Raw genomic sequence first — 21566 nt, forward strand, 5'->3', positions numbered from 1 at the left:
GAGAGAGACACACGGATTCACATTCGTAGATTGACATTGACTCACCACACCAGTAAACTTGCAGGTGAGTTTCACTAACACAATAGTTCATCCAAACCCATATCATCATTATAAACAGCGAGTGCATACTGTAAACAAAGCCAAACGAAAAAGCAGATTAAACCAGTAGTCCAGGTTGCAAGTAACCTCTCGTACGAACCATCCTGATCTCGCAAGCTTACATTCTGATTCGTTATCTGTTAGGCGAAACAGAATGTAAGCTCTCGGGATCAGGAGGGTTCATACGAGGCTAGGTTGCAGGAGGTACAGTAAGAAATTGTGCAATGTCAAATAATGGCTAATGTTGCAACCCAGCAACAGATGTAATCATCAACGTATTACTCAAATTATTGCAAACGTGTGAGAAAATGTGGTGCTGTCTCACTTTGAAGCACTTTAAATGGACATTTCAGCCACATTTGTTATTCACATATTTGTTTCCTTACCTTGAAAGCAGTCTATGAACAAGGAGACTGCAGTCATTGCTTTGGTTTTGTTAAACTAGCCACTGACGCTAACTGATATTGTACAGCGTTTTCTTTATGGAAGGTGTTTTTTCGGGCCGCCTTTTTGGGGGAAATAACTTTTGGGATGGAAAAACATTTTCAGTGTAAACTTAATATATAACGTATGTAGAAAACATATTGGACCTATATATTTTTAAATAATATTTTTTTTTTTTTTTACTAACAATCACCAAAATAAAAGCAAAACAGTTAGGGAGAATCTACAATTGTAGAAAATGATGCATTCAGGAGTATTTTTGTCATGACATGGGGCCCCCATTGACTTTGTTAAGTCACTCAGATAGCATAAGAGCACGGCATAAGCCATAGCAAAATCTGTAGAATTGCAGGAAATTCGCTTTAAAACAGCAACATTTTGTCTCTGCGAGCAAGAGGAGGGCCTCCAAAAAAAGGGGTCGATGACCTCGCTATTGGCCCAGGCCCACTGCCACACCCCAGCCAAACCCCTTACCTAAGCCACATTTTAATCCAGAAAAAATCCTGCTGTATTAGCAATTTTATAGCCAAAAAACAAAGTAAATTCAATGTCATGCCCAAATCACCTCAAAGTCACTTCAAAGTTATTGGGCTACACAATCCCTTTAAAAGATGATCTGGGCATGAAATTGAAAGCATGCTAACTTGAGGACATTGATTTACATTGTTTTTTGGTTAGAAAATTATAACATTAACAGTTGGTGGCAGTAGCTAGCTTCACAACACCAAAGCATGGATTTCAGTCTCTCCAACCTTGAAAATGTAAATAAATAGGTCATTTGGCTGAACTGCCACTTAAACATTTCTGACAGAATTTTTTTCAGGCCTAAATAGTTAAACAGGTACGTTTTCTCCAACTTTCTCCCCTCAACCTCTCCTGGTAGCATTCCGTCATGAACCCAAACATCTTCCTTCTCGCTGCTCTGGCCAGGTAACACTAAAACATCCAGACAATGTTTCTCAACACTGCGGGAAAGTTCACTGCCAGGGCAATGAGAGGCAATGGTGAGTTCAATACATTTTTTATAAAAGGAGTACGAAGGGGTGTAGGACTCGTGTTAGTACGTTAGTGAACAACAGGGGGTCACATGGCACAAGAACTGGGGACGTCGCAACACAAAACAGCCCCCACACACTAACGGGGTGCATCTCAAAAGTCTAAAACGGCAACTTCCACTTGCCTCCCTTTGTTAGGGCTGAACTTAACAGACGGGATAGGTGCTATTATGGTGAAAAAAGCCTAGTGCTGGTGAATCGGGTTTTCACCTGTCCACTGTCCTGTTCCCTCAGATCAAATGAAGGAAAGGAGGCAAGAAAAAGAGGACACTTAGAGACTATTGAGACACAGCCATTAAGACCATCTTACCACAGGGTTCGGAGGGGCTTCCCTCGGCTACTACACAGCCAGACCGCTGCACAGGCACGTCTAGTATAGCACGACACAGTTCACATGGTAACGTAAAAACACAACCAGGACACACAGAGGAGAAAACAGAGCAAAAGACAAGAAAATCTAAAACATTGGGAGGAGAAAAAAACATGTCAGAAAAAAAGAGTGAGTCTTCTGTACCAGTGTGACTATACACCTTACCTTACAGTGTGTGAGCATTCATTCTGAATTTTGTTGCAATTAGTAATTGTTTTATTGAATGTATGTACAGTACCAGTCAAAAGTTTGGACACACCTACTCATTGAAGCGTTTTTCTTTACTTTTACTATTTTCTACATAGTAGAATAATAGTGAAGACATCAAAACTATGAAATAACACATATGGAATCATGTAGTAACCAAAAAAGTGTTATTTGAGATTCTTCAAAGTAGTCACCCTTTGCCTTCATGACAGCTTTGCACACTCTTGGCATTCTCTCAACCAGCTTCATGAGGTAATCACCTGGAATGCATTTCAGTTAACAGGTGTGCCTTGTTAAAAGTTAATTTGTGGAATTTCATTTCCTTCTTAATGCATTTGAGCCAATCAGTTGTGTTGTGACAAGGTAGGGGTGATATACAGAAGATAGCCCTATTTGGTCAAAGACCAAGTCCATATTATGGCAAGAACAGCTCAAATAAGTGAAGAGAAACGACAGTCCATCATTGCTTTAGGACATGAAGGTCAGTCAATCAAGAAAATGTCAAGAACTTGAAGAAAATTTCTTCAAGTGCAGTAGCAAAAACCATCAAGCGCTATGATGAAACTGGCTCTCATCAGGACTGTCACAGGAAAGGAAGACCCAGAATTACCTCTGCTGCAGAGGATAAGTTCATTAGAGTTAACTGCACCTCAGATTGCAGCACAAATAAATGCTTCACAGAGTTCAAGTAACAGACACATCTCAACACCAACTGTTAAGAGGACACTGTGTGAATCAGGCCTTCATGGTCGAATTGCTGCAAAGAAACCACTACTAAAGGACCCCAATAATAAGAAGACACTTGCTTGGGCCAAGAAACACGAGCAATGGACATTAAACCGGTGGAAATCTGTCCTTGAGTCTGATGAGTACAAATGTACAATTTTTGGTTCCAACCGCAATGTCTTTGTGAAACGCAGAGTATGTGAACGGATGATCTCAGCATGTGTGGTTCCCACCGTGAAGCATGGAGGAGGAGGTGTGATGGTGTGTGCTTTGCTGGTGACACTGTCTGTGATTTATTTAGATTTCAAGGCACACTTAACCAGCATGGCTACCACAGCATTCTGCAGCGACACGCCATCCAATCTGGTTTGCGCTTAATGGGACTATCATTTGTTTTTCAACAGGACAATGACCCAAAACACACCTCCAGGCTGTGTAAGGTCTATTTGACCAAGAAGGGGAGTGATGGTGCTGCATCAGATGACCTGGCCTCCACAATCACCTGACCTCAACCCAATTGAGATGGTTTGGGATGAGTTGGACCTCAGAGTGAAGGAAAAGCAGCCAACAAGTGCTCAGCATGTGGGAACTCCTTCAAAATTGTCGGAAAAGCATTCCAGGTGAAGCAGGTTGAGAGAATGCCAGGAGTGTGCAAAGCTGTCATCAAGGCAAAAGGTGGCTACTTTGAAGAATCTAAATATATTTAGATTTGTTTAACACTTTTTTGGTTACTACATGATTCCATATGTGTTATTTCCTAGTTTTGATGTCTTCACTAGTATTCTACAATGTAGAAAATAGTCAAAAAAGAAAAACCCTTGAATGAATAGGTGTGTCCTAACTTTTGACTGGTACTGTATGTATTTATGTATGGACATGTAGATAGCGCTTCCTTGAAAACAACTAAACTGAAATAAAGGTAACTGAGTTTAAGAATAGAGGTCGACCGATTATGATTTTTCAACGCCGATACCGATTTTTGGAGGACCAAAAAAGCCGATACCGATTAATCAGCCGATTTTTTTGATTTATTTGTAATAATGACAATTACAACAATACTGAATGAACACTTATTTTAACTTAATATAATACATCAATAAAATCAATTTAGCCTCAAATAAATAATTAAACATGTTCAATTTGGTTTAAATAATGCAAAAACAAAGTGTTGGAGAAGAAAGTAAAAGTGCAATATGTGCCATGTAAGAAAGCTAACGTTTAAGTTCCTTGCTCAGAACATGAGAACATATGAAAGCTGGTGGGTCCTTTTAACATGAGTCTTCAATATTCCCAGGTAAGAAGTTTTAGGTTGTAGTTATTATAGGAATTATATTTCTCTCTATACGATTTGTATTTCATATACCTTTGACTATTGGATGTTCTTACAGGCACTTTGGTATTACCAGTGTAACAGTATAGCTTCCATTCCCTCTCCTCGCCGCTACCTGGGCTCGAACCAGGAACACATCGACAACAGCCACCCTCGAAGCAGCGTTACCCATGCAGAGCAAGCGGAACAACTACTAGAAGGCTCAGAGCGAGTGACGTTTGAAGCGCTATTAGCGCGCACCCCGCTAACTAGCTAGCCATTTCACATCGGTTKCACCAGCCTAATCTCGGGAGTTGATAGGCTTGAATTCATAAACAGCAGAACTGCTGGCAAAACGCACGAAAGTGCTGTTTGAATGAATGCTTACGAGCCTGCTGGTGCCTACTATCGCTCAGTCAGACTGCTCTATCAAATCATAGACTTAATTATAACATAATAACACACAGAAATTCGAGCCTTAGGTCATTAATATGGTCGAATCCGGAAACTATAATCTCGAAAACAAAACATTTATTCTTTCAGTGAAATACGGAACCGTTCCGTATTTTATCTAATGGGTGGCATCCATCAGTCTAAATATTCCTGTTACATTGCACAACCTTCAATGTTATGTCATAATTACGTAAAATTCTGGCAAATTAGTTCGCAATGAGCCAGGCGGCCCAAACTGTTGCATATACTCTGACTCTGCGTGCAATGGTCAGGTCAGGTTGGATGAAGAGCGTCGCTGCACAGCTATTTTCAGGTCTCTCCAGAGATGTTCGATCGGGTTTAAGTCCGGGCTCTGGCTGGGCCACTCAAGGACATTCAGAGACGTGTCTTGAAGCCACTCCTGCGTTGTCTTGGCTGTGTGCTTAGGGGCATTGTCCTGTTGGAAGGTGAACCTTCGTCCCAGTCTGAGGTCCTGACCGCTCTGGAGCAGGTTTTCATCAAGGATCTCTCTGTACTTTGCTCTGTTCATCTTTCCCTCGATCCTGACTAGTCTCCCAGTCACTGCTGCTGAAAAACATCCCCACAACATGATGCTGCCACCACCATGCTTTACCGTAGGAATGGTGCCAGGTTTCCTCCAGACATGATGCTTGGCATTCAGGCCAAAGAGTTCAATCTTGGTTTCATCAGACCAGAGGATCCTGTTATCATGGTCTGAGAGTCCATTAGGTGCCTTATGGCAAACTCCAAGCGGGCTGTCATGTGCCTGTTACTGAGGAGTGGCTTCCGTCTGGCCACTCTACCATAAAGGCTTGATTGGTGGAGGGCTGCAGAGATGGTTGTCCTTCTGGAAGGTTCTCCCATCTTCACAAAGGAACTCTGGAGCTCTGTCAGAGTGACCATCAGGTTCTTGGTCACCTCCCTGACCAAGGCCCTTCTCACCCGATTGCTAACTTTGGCCGGGCAGCCAGCTTTAGGAAGAGTTTTGGTGGTTCCAAACTTCTTCCATTTAAGAAAGAGGGAGGCCACTGTGTTTTTGGGGACCTTCAATGCTGCAGACATTTTTTGGTACCCTTCCCCAGGTTTGTGCCTCGACACAATCCTGTCATCAACCTCATAGCTTGGTTTTTGCTCTGACATGCACTGTCAACTGTGGGACCTTACATAGACAGGTGTGTGCCTTTCCAAATCATGTCCAATCAATTGAATTTACCACAGGTGAACTCCAATCAAGTTGTAGAAACATCTCAAGGATGATCAATGGAAACAGGATGCACCTGATCTCAATTTTGAGTCTCATAGCAAAGGGTCATAAAACGTATGTAAATAAGGTATCTGTTTTAAAAAATGTATACATTTGCAAAAATATCTAAAAACCAGTTTCCGCTTTGTCATTATGAAGTATTTTGTGTAGATTGATGAGAATAATCAATTTTATAATAAGGCTGTAACGTAACAAAATGTGTAAAAAGTCAAGGGGTCTGAATACTTTCCAAATGCACTGTACCTCCTCTCTATAGGCTGACTCGTCATTGTTGTTTATCAGGTCTACAACTAGGGCTGGGCGATATGGCCTAAAAATCATAACTACATTTTTTCAAACTTATGGCCAATTCACGATAAATATATCGATAAAAAAATAAAAAAGGTTAAATAACCATTGTTGCGCAATTAAACGTCAATAGACGGCATTTCAAACAGTAAGGAATAATATAATGAATTCAAAGCTTGTTAAATTATACCTAAGCTAAATATAAGTCTTCCACAACCATAAGACCCACTCATAATTTCATTTTTTATCAAATTAGTTTAACCTGCTTTTTTGCAATAGTCACTGATCTGGCTTCCAAGTTGGTCTACAAAAATGTATTTTTTGTTACAAATTAACCATGCACAACGCAGTCCACTAATCCACTAATAATGCCCAACATCTGGTAAGAGGCATTATAGAAAATTAGGTTTTGAAATATTTGCATTCTGTAAAGGCTTCCTTCTTTTCACTCTGTCAATTAAATTAGTATTGTGGAGTAACTACAATGTTGATGATCCATCCTCAGTTTTCTCCTATCACAGCCATTAACTTCTCTAGGATAGGGGGCAGCATTTTCACGTTTGGATGAAAAGCATATCCAAATTCAACTGCAAGCTACTCATCCCCAGAAGATAAGATATGCATATTATTAGTGGATTTGGATAGAAAACACTCTGAAGTTTCTAAAACTGTTTGAATCATGTCTGTGTGTATAACAGAACTTATTTAGCAGGCAAAACCCCGAGGACAAACCATTCAGATAAAAAAAAAATGAGGTCACTCTTGCATTTCCTACCGCTTCCACTGGATGTCAACAGTCTTTACAAATTGGTTGAGGGTTTTTCCTTTGTGTAATGAAGAAGTACGGTCATCTTGATTGAGGGTCACTCGAAGTGTCCTGTTTGTCAGAGGCGCATGACCAGAAGGCTAGCTACAGTTTGTTTTAATCCTGTATTGAACACAGATCATCCCGTTTTCAATTTTATCGATTATTTACGTAAAAAAATAACTAAAGTTATATTAAAAAAGTAGTTTGAAATGTTTTGGCAAAGTTTACAGGTAACTTTTGAGATATTTTGTAGTCACGTTTCACAAGTTGGAACCGGTGTTTTTCTGGATCAAACGCGCCAAATAAATTGACATTTTGGATATAAATCGACGGAATTAATCGAACAAAGGGACCATTTGTGATGTTTATGGGACATATTGGAGTGCCAACAACAGAAGCTCGTCAAAGGTAAGGCATGAATTATATTTTTATTTCTTCGTTTTGTGTCGCGCCTGCAGGGTTGAAATATGCTTCTCTCTCTTTGTTTACTATGGTGCTATCTCAGAGAATAGCATTGTTTGCTTTCGCCGAAAAGCCTATTTGAATTCTGACATGTTGGCTGGATTCACAACCAGTGTAGCTTTAATTTGGTATCTTTCATGTGTGATTTAATGAAAGTTTGATTTTTATAGTAATTTATTTGAATTTGGCGCTCTGGATTTTCTGGCTTTTGGCCAAGTGAGACAGTAGCGTCCCTCCTTAACTCAGATTTTTGGATATAAATATGAACTTTACCGAACAAAACATACATGTATTGTGTAACATGAAGTCCTATGAGTGTCATCTGATGAAGATCAAAGGTTAGTGATTCATTTTTATCTCTTTCTGCTTTTTGTTACTCCTCTCTTTGGCTGGAAAAATGGCTGTGTTTTTCTGTGGCTATGTACTGACCTAACAATGGCAAGGTGTGCTTTCGCCGTAAATCCTTTTTGAAATCAGACATGTTGGCTGGATTCACAACAAGTGTAGCTTTAATTTGGTGTCTTTCATGTGTGATTTNACTTTACTGAACAAAACATACATGTATTGTGTAACATGAAGTCCTATGAGTGTCATCTGATGAAGATCATCAAAGGTTAGTGATTAATTTGATCTCTATTTCTGCTTTTTATTACTCTTCTCTTTGGCTGGAAAAATGGCTGTGTTTTTCTGTGGCTATGTACTGACCTAACATAATCGCAAGGTGTGCTTTCGCCGTAAATCCTTTTTGAAATCAGACATGTTGGCTGGATTCACAACAAGTGTAGCTTTAATTTGGTGTCTTTCATGTGTGATTTCATGAAGGTTAGATTTTTATAGTAATTTATTTGAATTTGGCGCTCTGCATTTTTACTGGCTTTTGGCCAAGTGGGTAACGTCCCACATATCCCAGAGAAGTTAAGCTCTGTAACTGTTTTAAAGTCACCATTGGCCTCATGGTGAAATCCCTGAGCGGTTTCTTCCTCTCCGGCAACTGAGTTGGGAAGGGTGCCTGTATCTGTGTATGCTCATTGCACATTCATAAAAAACACAGACTAGACCTATGTGGCTAAAATGGGAGGGATTGTGGTGCTGTGCCTGTCTGAAGAGTAGACTACCTCATCACATGACTAGGGCTCAAAGCGCACTATTAACCAGTGTGTGTGTGTGTGTGTGTGTGTGAGTGTGTGTGTGTGCGTGTTTCATCCTCAGACTCCAGCAGCCATGACGTGTGTGCGAGTGTGCAAGTATTATTGTGACTGTGTGTGTTTGAATGTGTGTATGTACATGTGTGTGTTTGTGTTTCATCCTGCTGCCGCTCCTGTTTCCCCAGCCTAACAGAAGATAAGCATCAGCCTGGTGTTGGCTGTTAATCTGGCTGTCAGCTGGGGAGCCATGGTGCTCCCATTTGACCCCCCCACCCCAGACCAAACATTAACCCCTCGTCTCCAGAGTGGACCTTTAATAACAGGGTCCTATTCATTAGGTAACACATTTTTAAAAAAGAGGGAGGGACTACGTGAACTTGGCCAATAAGAAACTATTGTTTTTGTTGCAAAACATTTTCCGTTCCCAGGGTCGCATACATTAGTGCACAGCGTAGCAAAACGTTTTGCAACGGAAAACAAAAACAAATGTTTCCTATTGGACACGTCCAGGTAGTCCCGCCCTGCTTCGGTTTGTTTTCTTCCGTTTGGTTTCTAGTAGCTCCCACCTAGGCTACAGCATGTCACCGCAGCACTTATCACATCGACACGCTGCATAATTTACATTCAATTATCTAATGTGTGTGAGTGAGTGAAGCGGAGTGCTACCCACAACAGGATCAATGACACGTTTACAGTCTGAAAGGGTCTAATAACAGTGATTGGCTTGAGCTTATATCAGACAATACAGTAAACAGTGAAAGAGTTTATTTTAATTTTGAAACAACCCCAATGTGCATTAATGGTCGCTATGAAGTTAGGATTCGCCACTAACAGAAACTCTTTCCACTCCATAAGGAGCTGTTAATTACTATTTCCATATAATTTAGTTTATTTGGTCAGTAGCTAATATTGTGTCAAATGATTATTACAGTTATCACCAGTAACTGACCGACAGTAATACACTGCACCAACCAAGTGGAAAATTAGATTAGACATTGAAATGGATTGAGGTGTGTATTATATTTTGTGCTTGCACAATTTGTTCAAAGAGTGTATGTTGCAAGTGTGCGCAAGTCCTGTTTTCTGTTTGTTTGTGTATGTGTGTATGCTTGTGCGTGCACACTTACCTGTAGGGTCAAACTCATGCGCAGGTGGGGCTGTGTTTTTGTCACTCTTGGGATTCTTGTCTGGGGGATGGTCCTTGCTGAGAATGCTAGGGGTCCTGGGAACACACAAACACAGATGGCATGGTGAGAAACACACACATACACAGGACACCAGATTTCGCACGTCTGTGCAGGTTTTCAACCAGGCTTTTAAATTTCAATATTGGTGAAAAATGTATACTTAAAATGTCACTCTATTCGTGGAACGACCCCATTATATTATACTTTCACGTAATATTATCTGTTACAATACTCTCTCAGACATACTGTATCTTAGACACCAGGGACTTAGACCCTTTACCAGACGAAATAGAGAGCCAAATCCCTACGGCTTAGGAGGAAGACTGCACCATCAGATTCTAGATACATGAGGTGTCATCTTAACATGCTTATCAGGGTGTCAGGCATGGTATGGGGTCCAAAAGCCTCATAATATCCAGCTAAATCAACTCAAATACAGGGCAGCATCTGAAATGGAACCCTATTCCTTATTTAATACACTACTTTTAACCAGGGCCAGGTCAAAAATAGTACACTAAATAGTGAATAGGGTTCCATTTAGGACGCATACCAGGTGACCCAACTCTTAGGGGCATATCATTTATTTTTTGGTAATACATTCTAGTTATATGGTGATGTTTGTCTGGAGGTCATGATTGTAGTCCGTTGTGATTGACAATGTGGACAAAGATTTGCGAAGCAAGGAAAAAACTCTGACCTGGTTGCTTTTTTGGAAAACCTGTGAAAACAAAGACGAGAAAGGATTAGAATACTATTATACTATTTGTCATTGGTAAAACCCTGTTCTAAGTGTACAGTCCCTTCATACCCCTTGAATTATTCCACATTTTGTTGTGTTACAGCCTGAACTCCAAATGGATTAAATATAAAACATTTCTTACCCATCTGCACACAATACCCCATAATGACAATGTGAAAACATGTTTTTAGACATTTTAGCAAATGTATTGAAAAAGAAATACAGAAATATCTAATTTACATTAGTATTCACACCCCTGAGTCAATACATGTTAGAATCACCTTCGGCAGTGATTACAGCTGTGAGTATTTCTGGGTACGTCTTTAAGAGCTTCATACACCTGGAATTTACAATATTTGCACATTATTCTTTCAAAAATTCTTCAAACTCTGTCAAGTTGGTTGTTGATCATTGCTAGAAAGCCATTTTCTTTCCATAGATTTTCAAGCTGATTTAGGTCAAAACTGTAACTAGGCCACTCAAGAACATTCAATGTCATCTTGGTAAGCAACTCCAGTGTAGATTTGGCCTTGTGTTCTAGTTTATTGTCCTGCTGAAAGGTGAATTTGTCTCATAGTGTTGGTTGGAAAGCAGGTTTTCCTCTAGGATTTTGCCTGTGCATAGTTCTATTCCGTTTCTTTTTACCCTAAAAAGAACTCCCTAGTCCTTGCCGATGACAAGCATACCCATAACATGATTCAGCCACCACCATGCTTGAAAATATGAAGACTGGTACTCAGTGATGGGTTGTGTTGGATTGTAAAGTACATTTTACTTTAGTGCCTTATTGCAAACACGATGCATGTTTTGGAAAAACGTTTTTTTTTTCACTCTGTCATTTAGGTTAGTATTGTGGAGTAACTACAATGTTGTTGACCCATCCTTTTTCCTATCACACCCATTAAACCCTGTAACTGTTTTAAAGTTACCATTGGCCTCATGGTGAAATCCCTGAGCGGTTTCCTTCCTCTCTGGCAACTGAGTTAGGACGGACGCCTGTATCTTTGTAGTGACTACTGTAGGTGTATTGACACAGTGCACCATCCAAAGTGTAATTAATAACTTATTTGCAAGGCATTGGAAAACCTCCCTGGCCTTTGTGGTTGAATCTGTGTTTGAAATTCACTGCTCGACTGAGGGACCTTACAGATAATTGTATGTGCGGGGAACAGAGACGAGGTAGTCATTCAAAAATCATGTTAAACACTATTACTGTACACAGAGTGAGTCCATGCAACTTATTATGTGACTTGTTAAGCACATTTTTACTCCTGAACTTATTTAGGCTTGCCATAACAAAGGGGTTGAATACTTATTGATTCAATACATTTTAGTTGAACATTTTTTGTTCATTTTTAAACATTTCTAAAAACCTAATTCCACTTTGACATTCAGAATAATTTTTTCAACACAGGTTAAATTTCACAAACTGTATGAAATTGGACCCCCGTGAGGTTAAATGTATTGTAGCTCTATGTAAGGTTCTGTATTTATTTTCATAGTCAATCTGTGTTCTGTTTCATTGTGTTCTTGAACGTAGCCCTGTCTTTCATTTTTATTAATTGATTTCACCTGTGTTAGTTACTCACCTGGTCTCATCAGCTCCTTATTTCGTTCAGTTCATTCTGTTTGTGTCTTTGTGAGGTATTGTGCGTTTTGACTCTACTAAGCCTTTTCCTAGCTTGTTTGTGAGAACCAGTTATAGCCTTCAGTCCTAGTTTTGATTCACCTGCCTGTTTGCCTACCTGTGTACGACCATTGCCAGCCTGTGACCACGATTCCTGCCTTCTGCGATAAACACCTCCCGCTCTGCGTGTGAATCTACACCTTTTTCTCCCTGAGTATTCATTATACTCCAGAAGTGTTAATTCAAGCAACAAGTTTATTGTTCTAGGAAAAGAAGTCTGGTTTCACAGGCCTGTACCTGGACTAAAACATGTTGAAGAGAGAATCTATTGAAAGTGCTTTTTGGTCCAGGAATATCCTTAATCTGGGTATCTGAAACCAGCCCCATGTTCAACCTTATATTCTCCATTTGCTACCATGTTTGTATTGTCATTGCATGCTACGTCAAGAAAATTACACTAGAAACATATATTTTATTAAAAGATAAGTATATAAATCAACAGTTCCGGGGTAACCTTATTCATTATGATCTAAAAGACAAAACTGATCGTAGATCAGCACTCCTACTCTGAGGCGCTTAATGAAAACATGCTCTGGTCTTCCTTCTTTGCTTTATCTGGCCAGGTCATCTACAAGACCCTGCTAGGTAAAGTCCCGCCTTAGCTCGCTGGTCACCATAGCAGCACCAACCCGTAGCACGCGCTCCAGCATGTGTATTTCACTGGTCACCCCCAGGGCCAATTCCTCCTTTGGCCGCCTCTCCTTCCAGTTCTCTGCTGCCAATGACTGGAACGAACTACAAAAATCTCAAACTGGAAACACTTATCTCCCTCACCAGCTGTCAGAGCAGCTCACAGATCACTGCACCTGTACATAGGCCATCTATAAATAGCCCAAACAATTACCTCATCCCCTACTGTATATATTTATTTATTTTGCTCCTTTGCACCCCAGTATTTCTACTTTGCACATTCACCTACTGCAAATCTACAATTCCAGTGTTTTTAATTGCTATATTGTATTTACTTCACCACCGTGCCCTTTTTATTGCCTTTAACTCCCTTATCTCACCTCATTTGCTCACATTGTATATAGACTTATTTTTCACTGTATTATTGACTGTATGTTTGTTTTACTCCATGTGTAACTCTGTGTTGTTGTCTGTGTCGAACTGCTGTGCTTTATCTTGGCCAGGTCGCAGTTGTAAATGAGAACTTGTTCTCAACTTGCCTACCTGCTTAAACAAAGGTAAAATAAATAAATACAAAATAAAATTCCTTGTCATTTGCATGTTTCTGTGTACTGAGTGACATCATCAGTCAGAGACAGCCAGCTTCTAACCCCCCACCTCCAAACCCACCTTGCCGTCTGTCTCATGACATGCTGCTAACCAGTAGACTGCACTATCATAGGTACATCTTTCATCATCTGCTTACACATCACAGGATCACAACCACCACCGTTACTCAGAGGGACCAGAAATGATGGAACACCAGACCCACTTGAATTCATTTCATAATCAAAAGGGCGGTGGTGTGGCGATGCCAACATAAGCCTCATGTCCTCAGGCACTTTCTTGGTCCAAGTTGTTCCACTGGTTGGCATATGAAACATGCAGATCCCTACCCAGATGCCTAAGTCTGAGAGATAGGAGGTGGCTGGGTTCTTAATATAAATAGCACAGGGCCCTCTCTCTATCTCCACCTCTCCACCTCCTTCCGCGGGTGGTTTTTGTTTTTGTTGCTGTTCCTTCCCTCAGACAATGGGGCCTGCACTTTGAACAATGGCGCTCACGTCAAAGCCAGCTTACTACATTGCGGCATTGTGGGACAGATTCCCGGAAACAGAGAGCGCTTCTGGCAGGCCTCCCATTTCCTGAATGTGGGAGAAGGGGGGATGAGAGGGGAGATTGGAGAGGAAAAGAGGAGGGGGATGAGTGGGAGTGGGTATCTTTCAGAGAAGGCAGGAGGGGGCAGGATTTGGAGAATCCTGTGTTAGTACCTAGGCTGCAGAGCTCGTACTTGGAAATCTCTTTTGACACAGACAAAAACATAGCTCTGTCTAATCATGGACAAAATCCCTAATATATAACATTTACAAAAAACACTGTGATACACCTTTCCACTGCTACCACCTTGGATTTAAGAAACACTTCTTAATAGTTGAAATGGTCATTATTTAATTCAACCAAATAGCACACTTGTTAAAGTAAATGAACATCATTCAATAAAACAAATCTGACATCAACCCAGTCATATTGAACCCCTGCCAAATAGAGACATGTGATTCACTACTACACTGTCTCGGAACAGGAGGAGTTATTAAACTGGTTCTCCTCTGATGTGCCCTGGGGAGATTAGGAGGCAGGCCAGAGGATATACTGTCTGGGTGAGGACAGACATCAGTCTCACTGGGTGGTGGCTAAGCAGCTAGTGCAGCTAGCTTTGGGTAAGAAAGGGATTTAGCTGATATTTAGATACTTAAATGCAGACTCATTCAGAATGGATAAAAAGAGGCCTAATGGGTACGTTGAAAGCTTGCGGGGAACAATGCGCTTGTTAGCTTACAAGGCAGATCAATGGGAAACACAAAGATTCTGTCACGCTCATCGAAAGATGGATTGGACCAAGGTGCAGCGTGGTAGACGTACATCATCAATTTATTAAATGAACACCAAAAACAAGAAAGAATAAACGACACGTAAAGTTTTGTAGCGCTAACACAGCAACTAACCAAAAACAAGATCCCACAAACTAAAGGTGGAAAAAAGGCTGCCTAAGTATGATCCCCCATCAGAGACAACGATAGACAGCTGCCTCTGATTGGGAACCATACCCGGCCAACAAAGAAAAATAAAAACTAGAATGCCCACCCAAATCACACCCTGACCTAACCAAATAGAGAAATAAAAAGGTTCTCTAAGGTCAGGGTGTGACAGATTCAAGTGTAGTGAAATCGATTGCTAGCCTTTAACAATTAGCTGTTAGCTTTAACAGAGAGTTAAGTCCTGCCGCAAGTAGGTTTTAATTTATTCAGAGTTCATTTTGATCATTTTATAAAATGAATTCCTTAAATTAAATAATCTTTATCAATACTACATTTATTGTCTACTTTTTGTCTACAAGGCCAAGCTCACATCATATAGCAAGAGACTACTCAGAAATGGACAAGCATTTAGCAAAACTCAAGTAGACCCTATGGTTATCTTGAAATAATTGAATGATCCTCTCAATTTATTACATGAAATCCTAAAGAAAATGGGTAAATTATAAACGCTATAGCTTTGGCAGTGCAGCAATGGCAGCCTAAAGAAGGTTTTAAATGGCAAGCAAAACATCATCACTGATGAGCCACTTGAGCCACTGCATGTAACATTAAAGTTCTGTGATTGTCACATCCCATTGCCTCCCTCCTGAATCCACTTATACGTTTTTCCTATGAGCAATGTCACCAAAGATGCTTATTACTAAGACAGAACACTTCCCATCCTCTTTGATTTTACTGACCTGACACAAGTGAACAAGATAAAGGAAAGAAAACAGCACCAGAGTTCTACGGAGGGATGCACTCAAGGATGTTAATTTTGTGCCAGCCTCACATGTAGAGGGGTTGAACACCATTCCTGCATCACCTCAAACATGTCTATCCCACCGGTCTGAGACACATGTAAACGCTTTAACGCTTCACTGCAGTGGAGTCTCTAAAACTGTTACAATAACAAATGGAGTGCCAGAAAGTGTTCCTCACTCAGTGGTGCCTTCTAAGCTAAATTAAGCTTTTTGGGAAGTGTGACTGAGGTAACAAGTTTGCCCAAGGGGCCTGGCACGTGGACACTGCCATTTTATAAGATTTTGAAGCCAGTCAGGTCTATGGAAGAGCTTCAAAACAATACTGAGAAGAGGGGGGAAAGTGATAAAGTGCATAGAGAGCAACAGCACTGCAGCAGCAGGACTCGAAAAGGGACGTCTTTGGGAACTGGCCTGATCCCTTTTCGAGACAGGCTACAGGGCCAAAGATGCTTAACCCTTTCCCCTTGTGTTGGATCCAAAGCACACGTTTTTCAGAGAGAAGCTTGTCGTGAATCACCAGTTCTGGCTACTTCTTTCATTTCACTCTCCGTTCCATATGAGGTCCCATTTTGAGGAGGAGTGGCATTTAGAAAGAACATCCAGTTTGGGGGTAAACTTCATGCCTCCTCAAGTAGAAACAGTGATATCCTGAAATGGATGTTGAGCCTTCTTTCCTATCGCAACTGCCCATCGAAACTGATTCAAGTACACGTTGAGGATCCCTATGTTACAAAAGAAAATGGTCAACTTGAAACATCACATTTGACCTGCACTCAGCCCTAACCATAAAACTAATTGAAGTGGATTTGAGGTGAACTCTGCCAGCCTCGTAAATACCAGAATGATTACCGCTGCGCTATCATGATATCCGTGCAGCAAACATTCATGGAAGCTTTTGGGATCAGGCAGCTTGCGAGGCTAGAACTCTGCTGCTCTGCTCACAAGAAAGGTGAACCTGGGCTTGTGAGATAAGACAACTAGTCTTGAACATACTGCCTCCTCCACTGAACACATCAGAACACAGCACAGTCTGACCAACAGAATATAGCATTTGAAGAGATACACAGTGGTGAATTTACAACAAAGGGAGAGAGAGTACACAGCCATAATATGACATTTGAAATGTCTCTATTCCTTTGAAACGTGAATGTAATGTTTACTGTTCATTTTTGATTGTGTATCTATTTCACTTGCTTTGGCAATGTAAACATATGTTTCCAATGCCAATAAAGCCCTTTGAATTGAGAGAGAGAGAGAGAGAGAGAGAGAGAGAGAGAGAGAGAGAGAGAGAGAGAGAGAGAGAGAGAGAGAGAGAGAGAGAGAGAGAGAGAGAGAGAGAGAGAGAGAGGAGAGGAGAGAGAGAGAGAGAGAGAGAGAGAGAGAGAGAGAGAGAGAGAGAGAGAGAGAGAGAGAGAGAGAGAGAGAGAGAGAGAGAGAGAAGAGAGAGAGAGAGAGAGAGAGAGAAGAGAGAGAGAAGAGAGAGAGAGAGAGAGAGAGAGAGGAGAGAGAGAGAGAGAGCTAGAGAGAGAGAGGAGAGAGAGAGAGAGAGAGAGAGAGAGAGAGAGAGAGAGAGAGAGAGAGAGAGAGAGAGAGAGAGAGTAATGCAAGAAGGACAAGGCAAGAAGGACAAGGCAAGAAGGACAAGGCAAGAAGGACAAGGCAAGAAGGACAAGGCAAGGGCCTTCTACACCATCAAAAATAACATACAATTTGACATCCCAATTAGGATCTGGTTAAAAATACATGAATCAGTTATACAACCCATTGCCCTTTATGTTTGTGAGGTCTCGGGTCCACTCACCAACCAATAATTCACAAAATGGGACAAACACCAAATTGAGACTCATGGACGCAGAATTCTGCAAAGATCCTCTGTGTACAACGTAAAACACCAAATAATGCATGCAGAGCAGAATTAGGACGATACCCACTAATTATCAAAATCCAGAATTGAGCCATTCAATTCTACAACCACCTAAAAGGAAGTGATTCCCAAAACTTCCATAACAAAGCCATCACCTACAAAGAGATTAACCGACAGAAGAATCCCCTAAGCAAGTTGGAACTGGAGGACAGCAACACAATTAGACCCAACCAAATCATGAGAAAACAAAAAGATAATTCTTTCCAATGTGTCAAGTAATTAACAAAAAAAAGAACAAACGGGAATGCTATTTGGCCCTAAACAGAGAGTAGTGGCAGAATACCTGACCACTTTGACTGACCCAAAATTAAGGAAAGCTTTAACTATGTACAGACTCAGTGAGCATAGCCTGCCGTAGGAAGACCTGGCTCTTAAGAGAAGACAGGCTATGTGCACACTGCCCACAAAATGAGGTGGAAACTGAGCTGCACTTCCTAACCTCCTGCCAAATGTATGACCATATTAGAGACACATATTTCTCTCAGATTACACAGACCCACAAAGAATTTGAAAACAAATCCAATTTTTATAAACTCCCATATCTATTAGGTGAAATACCAGTGAGCCATCACAGCAGCGAGATTTGTGACCTGTTGCCACAAGAAAAGGGCAACAAGTGAAGAACAAACACCATTGTAAATTCAACCCATATTTATGTTTTTATTTTCCCTTTTGTACTTAAATTATTTGCACATCATTACAACACTAATAATTATAACATTTGAAATGTCTCTATTCCTTTGAAACTATAACATTTACTGTAAATCTTTTATTGTTTTCTTCACTTTTTTAAATAATCTATTTCACTTGCTTTGGCAATGTAAACATATGTTTCCCATGCCAATAAAGCCCTTTGAATCAAATTGAGTAAACAAGGAAAGAGAGAGAGAGAGAGATTAAGTTCTGGAAAAGTACATAGTACAAATCATTATTACAAGCGTCTAGAGTGAGAGTAGCCTAGAGTACATGCCAGGCATGTCTACGTTCAGAGAAGAGCTACCTCCAGGCAAAGACCTGAGGGAGGACAATATCATCAGATTAGTATGTCATTTATCAAAGTTAGCCCAGTAAACCCTCCTTCTCCATAACTGTATGTGTATATTATTCTAATAACTCCAGTACCTAGACAGACACACTTGATCACGATCAATCGCTGAACTGGATTACCTCAAGGTAAGCGTATTAACAAATGAATGGACTGGGACTGTAGCACTCAGGTGAAGGTGATGCTTTGAGCTACTGGAGAAGCATTGCATGAATCAAATGTATTAAATCAAAATGTAAATGTATCGTAGTAGCGCAGGAAGTCTGCCACTGAAACCCAAAAGCCGATTTAACTCAAGGCTGTCAATATACTAATGAATTACTGTACATTTATCGCTGTTCTATAATTACGCAATAAGGCCCGAGGAAGTGTGGTATTTGACCAATATACCACGGCTGAGGATACACCCATTAGCCGTGGTATATTGGCCATATACCTCAAAGCCCAGAGGTTCCTTATTGCTATTATAAACTGGTTAACAACGTAATTAGAGCAGTACAAATATTTGTTTTGTCACACCATGGTATATGGTCTGATATACAGCTTTCAGCCAATCAGCATTCAGGGCTCAAACCACCCAGCTTATAAATATCAATAAGGATAGTCTGTAAAGATGATATATTGTACATTGAGACTATTGGGATGTTATTGCCGAAATACTTACTACAACTCCATTTGTGGTACTGCATGCACAGTGGTAAGATTATAATACACTTGAAGAATTCAACAACAACATTGGAACAGAGTACTGTGAAATAATTTCTTCAATGGGGGCCGTACTCTTATTCAAAACAAAGGTGTTTATTTTGTGTGGCATGCACAGGAATGCTAACTGTATCTAGGGAAATTCAAGTTATTGGCCTTGAAAGGGTATCTAAAGACCCTCTAGTCCCACTCAACATAGGTCAGAACAGACCACACACACTCACACACAGCGGCAACTCCCTTATCCCTGCACCCCCTCTTTCACCATCCCTCATTCTCCAGGGCCTGAAGGGAGGGAGCAGGCACTCCCCTCTCGTTCTGCCCCAATAAGCCTGATCAGAGAGTGTGCATCCTGACGCGGCTTGGGGATGTACATTTCTTCAAGCTACACTGTCTGTTCACGTTTTATTAGCGTAGCCAGGGACGGCTGGGGGTGTGGACGGGGGAGAGAGAACGATAAATCCCCTAGAAGAACAGACAACCAGCCAGCCCCTGAGAGAGACTAGCCAGCACCTCCATATCCACCATGTTTGATCCCTTTAGGCAGGCAGGGAAGGCAAGGCCTGGTCTTGTTTCCACAAAGCTAGGCTGTAGGCTAGCCTACAGTGATACAGCGACCAACACAATAGGTTTGGGGGTGAAATGCTTGAGGATAAGTTGTTTTTGTAGTGCCAGGATATTTAAACGGTGCTTTTATGAATAAATGAATGTAATATTTAACTTATCGTTTAAGGCAGGTCATAAGCTTGGGGGGGAGAAGAAACATTGGAGACTTGGCAATGAATAATGCATTGACCCATTAGAACCATTAAAGTCACATGAGAAGTGGAACCTCTGTGGAATACACTGGAGGGGGCACGGACACATCCCTGCTGCACCCGCAATAAATATGTATTGGATAGAGAGATTCATTTACGAGGAGAAAATGTGTTCCACCATTACAATGTAAAGTGCTTTGAGCACTTGGAAAATATGTATTCTTTATTTATTTAAGAGTGACATAATTGATTCAGTTTGTGAAGCACGACATAAATCCAATCTATCATCATCATCATCCTAATAATCCATCCACCTGACAGGTGTTGCATATCAAGAAGCTGATTAAACAGCATGATCATTACACAGGTCAACCTTGTGCTGGGGACAATAAAAGGCCACTTTCAAATGTGCAGTTTCGTCACACAATACAATCACAATACAATGCCACAGATGTCTCAAGTTTTGAGTGAGCGTGCAATTGGCATGCTGACTGCAGGAATGTCCACCAGATCTGTTGCCAGAGATTGGAATGTTCATGTCTCTACCATAAGCTGCCTCCAACGTCATTTTAGAGAATTTTGGCAGTACGTCCAGCCAGCCTCACAACCGCAGACCACGTGTAACCACGCCAGCCCAGGACATCCACATCCGGCTTCTTCACCTGCGGGATCATCTGAAGGGGGGGTATTTCTGTCTGTAATAAAGCACTTTTGTGGGGGGGGAAATCATTGTGATTGGCTGGGCCTGGCTCCCCAGTGGGTGGGCCTGGCTGCCAAGTTGGTGGGCCTATGCCCACCCATGGCTGCACCCCTGCCCAGTCATGTGAATTCCATAGATTAGGGACTAACACATTTATTTCCTTAAATGAACTGTATCTCAGTAAAACCTTTGAAATTGTTGCATGTTGCGTTTAGGGTGGAAAATAGTTGAGTTTGAAGAGAAGCTCCAGGTAGAGGCGTGTCGATGCATGTTGATGCCAGGCAGAAAAAGGCATGTTGATGCCAGGCAGAGAGATGCATGTTGATGCCAGGCAGAGAGATGCATGTTGATGCCAGGCAGAGAGATGCATGTTGATGCCAGGCAGAGAGATACATGTGATGCCAGGCAGAGAGATGCATGTTGATGCCAGGCAGAGAGATGCATGTGATGCCAGGCAGAGAGATGCATGTTGAATGCAGGCAGAGAAGATCAGGCAGAGAGATACATGTGATGCCAGGCAGAGAGATACATGTGATGCCAGGCAGAGAGATGCATGTTGATGCCAGGCAGAGAGATGCATGTTGATGCCAGGCAGAGAGATACATGTGATGCCAGGCAGAGAGATACATGTGATGCCAGGCAGAGAGATGCATGTTGATGCCAGGCAGAGAGATGCATGTTGA

At 41.2% G+C, this 21566-nt stretch overlaps 1 pseudogene; it reads right to left on the reverse strand.

Moving 5' to 3' along the window:
• The window catches only part of LOC111950035 (rho guanine nucleotide exchange factor 12-like), a 121345-nt pseudogene that overhangs the window by 58370 nt on the left and 41409 nt on the right, over positions 1–21566 (reverse strand).

This window comes from Salvelinus sp. IW2-2015, linkage group LG23 (genome assembly GCF_002910315.2).
Source record: "Salvelinus sp. IW2-2015 linkage group LG23, ASM291031v2, whole genome shotgun sequence".
Classification (NCBI taxonomy): Eukaryota; Metazoa; Chordata; class Actinopteri; order Salmoniformes; family Salmonidae; genus Salvelinus; species Salvelinus sp. IW2-2015.